Below are 7,213 nucleotides of genomic sequence, written 5' to 3'. Positions count from 1 at the left end.
AAATTCCACCTCTAGAAGCTCTTCTTCCAAGAGAGGATGAATTAGCTAAGCCATCACCTGTCTAACACCATTCAGCTGCTATTTATTTCTGACATGTTCATGTCAGTAGAGGGCTTTCCAACCTCACAGAGATATTGGGAGGTTTCATTTATACAATACTGTGAGATTGTCTGATCAAAGGCACACAAGTGGAAATCATTACTCTTATTTTCAGACATGTCTTTAATCACAAACTCTCCCTATTCATCGCAATCATTGCAATTGTAAATCAGAAGTGAGTTCCCTCACCACCTGGCCACTTGGTGCTCTTTTAATTTCTGCCTGTTGCCTGTACAGTGAAATTTCTCCTGCATCCCCCCCCCCCACCTCTCCATGACGCAAATACGTGCACTAAAATTTGCTATGATAGCTTTATTTATGTGGATTTGTTTCTGCAAAGAGAGGGGATATTGAACTTTCTGAATCTCTCCCACTAGGAAATGGGGATAATGCTTCGAACTGTCTCTGCAGGAACCACTCATGGACAACTTTGCTGAAAATACTGAATTATATTCCTATCAGCAGAAAGTATGAAATGAGTTACAGTGATTTAAACACGGGACTAGAGGAATTTGACCTTCTAACTACAGAAAGAAAAAAGCTTGTTAATGCCCTGTCTTCTTGATAATGTATATATTTTTTGTCTGATCATGCACTGGCTCCCAGTGCTGCAGCAGCTTCGGGCCAGAAGAACTGAGCTGTGTGCTTTCTGTTGTTTCTATGGGATTTTGGCACCTGATATTATCCTAGAGCTGGTCTGCAGTCTCTCCCCAAGCCAATGGGTCCCTCACTTCAAGAAAGACATGGAAGTGCTGGAGTGTGTCCAGAGAAGGCCAATGAAGCTGGTGAAGGGTCTGGAGCACAGATCTGATGAGGAGCAGCTGAGGGAGCTGAGGTTGTTCAACCTGGAGAAAAGGAGGCTCAGGGGTGACCTTATCACTCTCTACAACTCCCTGAAAGGAGGTTGTAGCCAGGTGAGGGTCGGCCTCTTCTCTCAGGTAACCAGTGACAGGACAAGAGGACAAGGCCTCAGGCTGCACCAAGGGAGGTTCAGGAAGAATTTCTTCACTGAAAGAGTGGTTAAGCATTGGAACGGGCTGCCCAGGGAGACAGGAAAGTTACCATCCCTAGAAGTGTACAAAAAACCAACTGGACGTGGCGCTTAGTGCTGTGGTTTAGTTTGACAAGGTGGTGATCGGACAAAGGTTGGACTCCATGATCTTGGAGGTCTTTTACAACACTTAGGATTCCAGGATTCAATGCACATCCACTTCTTCTTTCTCCCATCCCTCTGTCATCTGTAAAGACTTTGGGAAGTGTGGCAGGTAAGGGTGGAGCACCTGCAGAAAGGTCTGCTTGAAGGAGGCCCACCAGAATAATCTGATATTTCTGCTGGGGACTCCAGATCCACTAGAGCCAAGGAAGACCATCCACTGCACTCCTGGGTCTTGTTTCAGAGGCTGGGTCTTTTATTTTTGAAAGGTTACAAGCACATGGGATGGGGTGGCTTTGCCCAGTGGCTCAGGTCAATCCATCTTGATAATGGCAATGAAAACCTGATTTGGTTTTGAGCATAATGATTTGGGGCACTGGAAACCATGGGAACCCCAAGAAAATGTTGATGTTGCTGACTGCCTCAAATGACAGCAAATCTCATACACCCTGACCAAGGAAGTACCTTCATTCCAGCAGCTGCAAGTCCTGACTGTTTCCATGTGTTTGTCTCATTTGCCTTAAGTCCTCTGTGCAGCAGCTCTTGCTGCTTTTATAAAGGCTAAGGTGCTTCCCAGTTCCCATGAAAGGAGATCAATGGCTCAGGAGGACAGGAGTTGGAGGTGGAGCCTTCCCATCTGAAATCACAAATTCTAGTCTGGGCCCAGGTCGTATGAAAGTTGCCATCACCTAGAATTTCAATTTTCTTGTATTTGCCCTGCATGATTAAATATTCATGCCAGGATATTTTGCCATGCGCGATGAGAATATTCAATGCAACCTCACTGGAAAGACTGTGCTGCAGATGCAGTCAATGTCCTGCTGCTTTTCTGAAATGAATTCTACATTTCTCTGTTGTCTAGCTTCCCCCTGATGGATGTCAGACTAGTCCCAGATGTCCACATGATCATCCCATTCCCAGAGATTGATGGGGTTTTTTTACACACAAACGCAAAAAACCTCCTCCTTATCTTGCCTGTGATAAGGCAAAGGATGTAACATGCTAAATATCCTTCTCACTCCCAGAGATGGATGATCCATCTGAGAGTGAAGAGACTGCTGGGGAGCAAACCCTTTGCTAAGGACCACAGCAGAACAGCTTCTAGTGCAACTAGCTGATGGCTAATTTGCTCGGGGCTGGCAGCCTGGTGCTTTCAACAGCCTGAACTTCACTTAAAAAAATTATAGTGATTAAGTAAACACAGCTATAATGGAAATCTTTACTCTGCATATTACAAATCAAAATGGCCATGAAGGGAGCAATTATGAAACCTCAGGACTGTGGTGAGGGGAGGATACATTTGAGCTGTGCTGTTGTTTGTTTTTTGTTCATCATTTATTTCCCCTGGGAAGCTTGGCTCTGAAGCAGTCTCTGCTGCTTTGAGAGGTTCTTTACATTTTTGTTAACCCAATTTTCCATCCAGTCTTAAGCAAGATGGGAAGAAATATAAGGGGTTTACATGAAACCACAAGACACGATGAACTACCTTGGGGAAGGATTCCTAGATCCAGCTTCCAACTCCCATTAGAAGCCCACACCACAAGCTGCACACTCTCTCTTTTTCTGTCAGTCTTCAGTGGCATGACTGATTTTACAAAGACTTGAGGGAGTGGTGAAGATAATGCAGGAGTGGCAGTGTTAAAGGTCTCCTAATGGGAACTGCAATGATGATTCAGATGTGGTGGTTTCCTACCCTTTCTGGAGATATATGACGGATCCTAGTGGGTTTTCATACTTTCCTGATTCAGGAAAATTATAGTGAAGAGCTGCACCAGGCTTTCAGCTTCAGCTGATTTTTGCTGATGTTTGTTCAAGACCAGAGGGAAATTAGCTGGTGGACTACTCGGCTGTTACTAGAAAATTGACTGAGAAATGGAGAACACAGCAGAGAAACAGTTGGCAAATGATGGGATGAGTGGTAATTCCTAGGCAGCAAAAAACGTTGATGCAATCCAAAAACCCAACATACTTCCCAAATGTATATAATAATACAAGTCCAAGAGCTGCTTCGAGGGCAGAAATCAACTTGGAGACCTTTTCCTAACTGAACAGGCTTAAACAAAGAACAAGGGTCTAGCATTTCCTTTTGAGCCCTGCTTGAAGCTGCAGATCTATCAGCACAGGTGCTCAAAGCTAAAGCCAAGTGGTGTACAAACATGACAGCTAAGCAAAGCAACTGGCTACCAAATGATGATTGTTCAAGATCTCCATATGAGGACAAATATTTCTGGTAACGACTGAGCATGCTTCAGGAACGAGAGCAACCAACACGGGCTTGAAAGAAGGGAACAGAAATGTTTGGCAATTCCTACCACACGGCTGTATATCAGCTAAGGATGAAAACAGCCCTGGTAACCATCCAGACTTTCTCCTGGTATCATAGTGAGCACATCCCAGAGAGATGGTGCGTGAAATAAGACGACAAACTTCCTTCTTCCCAGGCAAAACACTCACTTCAGGTTACAAGGCTTCAGAGCTGAGCTAGCTGGCTGCCAAGGCAGTCTGGAACAGCAACAGTGGGTGGTGTCTAGAGAAGAAGGGACCAAGTTTCGTGGAGGAGAGACTGAGGGATGAAAGAAAGGACTGAGTTTGGAGGGATGGGAATAAATACAGCAGGATTTTGACGGCAGGCTACAGCTCTTGCCTCGGCAAACCAACCAAAGAAAGGTAACCACATCACACGCACACACAAAAGGAATTGTTACTATTATTCCTATTCCAGGGTGATAATCTAATACATACCTGCAGTTTGGTCTGAAACCACCTCCCCTGTTCATCCTCACTTCTCCTGGAAGCCAATTAAGTCCTTCCTGAAGAGATGCTGCATGAAACAGGCTTTTCTGAGATTGGTAATGGCTGTCACCCCAGCAATAATCATAATGAATCACACTTGGGCTCCCGTTGAGCTCATATTTCCAGAGATGTTGGTTCTCAATCCATTCATTAATATTAATTAGCATGAAGTCACATTTTGTTTCCCACTTATGTGCCCAACCTGCAGCATCCTTGTGTGTCCTGCACTAACGAACCAGATGCCATTTATGGCTGGCACAAAATAATTAGCTAATAGTTAAAGAATATATATCTCAAGTTAGTTAAATATTTATGCCAGACTTTTTATATTTTGGCTCCCAGCCCTCATCTGGGGGTTGCAGTGCAATTTAGGGAGAATATGAGAAAGTTTTCACTGTTGTATGCAGAAAGCTTTAATTATACATTCTCCATATGGATGCAAACGTTTGATGTCATACAGATGTTGGCAACAAACTGACCACCAGGTACCAGAGCAGAAACAGCAAACTTCAGCAAGCAGATCAGAATCTAACTCCCTTGTTGTGACTGGAGGCTGCATAATGCAACAGTCACTCTTTCACTTCTGATCCAGCCTCTTTTGCTCAGAGACCTCTGCTGCAAAATACTTCCAGGTGGAAAATAATGGCCAAGGCTGGAGAGAGGGCACATGTGGTGGGGAAGTAACTGGAACTCACATCGTGCATCTTCTCTAGTGCTGACTTCTGGCAGTGGGAGAGGTGTCTGCCATTCTGAGTCTTCAGATTTTGTTCATGACATCCCCGGGGCACCCAGATCTTTTGCTCTGCTTCTTGGGAGCCCTCTCAGCACAGGGCCCAGTGCTGTACCATGCAAGAGGCAAGGACCATGGTATGAAAAGCAGAGTAGTCATGAGTTAGGGATGAGACAATAACTCCGAGTTGTTGCTCCGTGTGTTTCTGCCAAGCTGCTCTCCTACGGTGCTGCACGAAGCTGCTGGGCAGAGAAACACGCTGCACTGAAAATTAGCTCTGGCAGAGACATCCACCACCCCGCTCCTGCTGGCCTCTGAAGGAGGCTGTGACCACAGGGACATTGTCAGGAAGAGCAAGGGCATCCAGCACTCCTCTGAGCTGTACGGGAGCTGAAGCTCCTGGTGGTGTGGGAAATTGAGGAGCGTATTCCCCCATCTGACTCCTGGTGTCATGCAGAGATGTTTGTGTTTGTAATTCCCAGTGTGCCTCCCACAGAAGGAGTAGAGAAGGAAACTGGCAGACAGGGATGACATAGGCTGTTAACTGGATTTCTCCTTTAGGATATACACAGAATATCTGCTCTATTTACTACGTTATACATGAATGGCATTGATACATGAGGTCCTACTCAAGGATGATCTTTCGCTTAACTAACCCACCTCTCCTCTGTCCTGACCTTCTACTCTTACCAGTGTAGAGAGGGTTTGCTTTTGTATACTGAGAAGATCAAAACCCCCAAATCATCTGTAATGTCTTGAGCACATAATTATATTGAGCTTATTGCTGTGATATCTGGGCACTTTCACCTTACTGACCCCTCAGTTAAGCACAGTCCCTGAGCCAGCCCTGGTGGAGATGCAGTTCTGCTGAAGCTTTCATTTTCTGGAGCAGGTTTGGGCAGTGAAATGGTGGGAGGTGGGAAAGGGAGATGTTGGTTAATGCCTATGTTAGACATAACACCAGGAGAAATAATGTTTGTGATCAGTTCTCACATGAGTATCACACCCTCTAATCAGGTAAGACGAGATGGCTGCTTTGTGAGGTGCATCTGGGCCCTGTGAAGCAGCAGTGACCCACACCTTTCCTATTCCACCTGCAACCCTTGTGCTCCTGCCTTTGTGATTGACCATTTTCACAAGTAAGCAGAAATGGGCTTACTCACTAGGTAGATGAAAAGACTTCTAAGAAATATGTGGGTGCCCTAGTAGGTAGTGTTGCATTTCACTAAACAGAGCCCTTCCCTTTGAGTCAGCCTGTGCTTTGGCGATTCAGCCTTTACAGGCAGCTCTTTTTTTTTTTTAACTTTGGGTTAAATTATGAAAACCATGAAGGATTTCTCAAGGTTCCAGCTAAATTGCAGTTTTTGCCATTCCAATCCACTGTTCCATCTCTGCAGGCAAAAACAACTGCATTTTCCCTGCCACTCCTTCTGTGCTGTGAAATAGCTGTCAAGATCTACCCCAGAGTTAGCTGCATTGTTGCGGGGGAAGAAATGTTTTTTTCTGTCCTTGCACGAAAGTGAATAGATAAATCTCCTTAGATGAAGAGGCAGTTATTTTGTCCCAAAGAGTGGGAAGAGAATGGAGGAAACAGTAAGGAGCCTACAGTGAGCTACAGCTTAAGAATCAGTTCAAGATATTTATTCCTTGCAGAGGCAAAAGAAAGCAGTCCCACAATTTTTCTTCTCCTAGGTCAGGAACACAGCAGCGACATCCCAGTAACTCACTTCTTCCCTCTTGAGGGATGGCTGTAAAGGCAGCGGGTTTAACTTATTGTGTTTAATAAGGAGCTGAGAGACAATAAAGCAACAAAATGAAACTTTGGCCCACAACATAGCAAGAAGGGGGAAGAGGTTAGACAAAAGTCCAAATGCCAAGACTGAAAAGTGGAAAACAGGAGTGTACACGTTACAAAGCACTTACTCCACAGATCTGGCCCTGAACACGATGGATGCATTCTGTCTTTGGTTGCCTACAGCTAACGTTTCTCCCATCAAAGTTTTCTGCCATGGCAAAAGCTGTGTGCTCTTTGCATTGCAATGCAGAACTGCAGGCACTAAGAAGGAGGAAACCAAAGTAGTTTTGGCAGAGGGGAGAGACAGCCCTTCAGGTTTTAGTCCTTAAGGACCTGGTTTGCCTACTTTAATATGTCCATCAGTAATTTGTAGAGCCTTGCTAGAAAGGATGCTTGTGCTGGAGCATTCACCAGGGCAGTGAAGGCTCCTTGGGCCTTGAGAGCCATTCTCCACATAAGGAGGTAGTCAAAGAGTAGGGAGTGGAAAAACCTGGGAATGCTGATAAGGCAGCTACTTCCTTTTTCATTGCTCTACAAACTTTCGTGAAGGTGCCATATAGGTATTAGCCACACTGCTCACAGCACAAGGGGCCAGGTCCTCATTTGCAGTGAGGCTGACTGGAGGCCTGTGCATGTTTCTGCT

Source organism: Neopelma chrysocephalum, unplaced genomic scaffold, assembly GCF_003984885.1.
Source record: "Neopelma chrysocephalum unplaced genomic scaffold, ASM398488v2 Primary Assembly neopelma1_87, whole genome shotgun sequence".
Classification (NCBI taxonomy): Eukaryota; Metazoa; Chordata; class Aves; order Passeriformes; family Pipridae; genus Neopelma; species Neopelma chrysocephalum.
The sequence above is the reverse complement of the archived record's forward strand: the minus strand, read 5'-3'. Positions refer to the sequence as shown.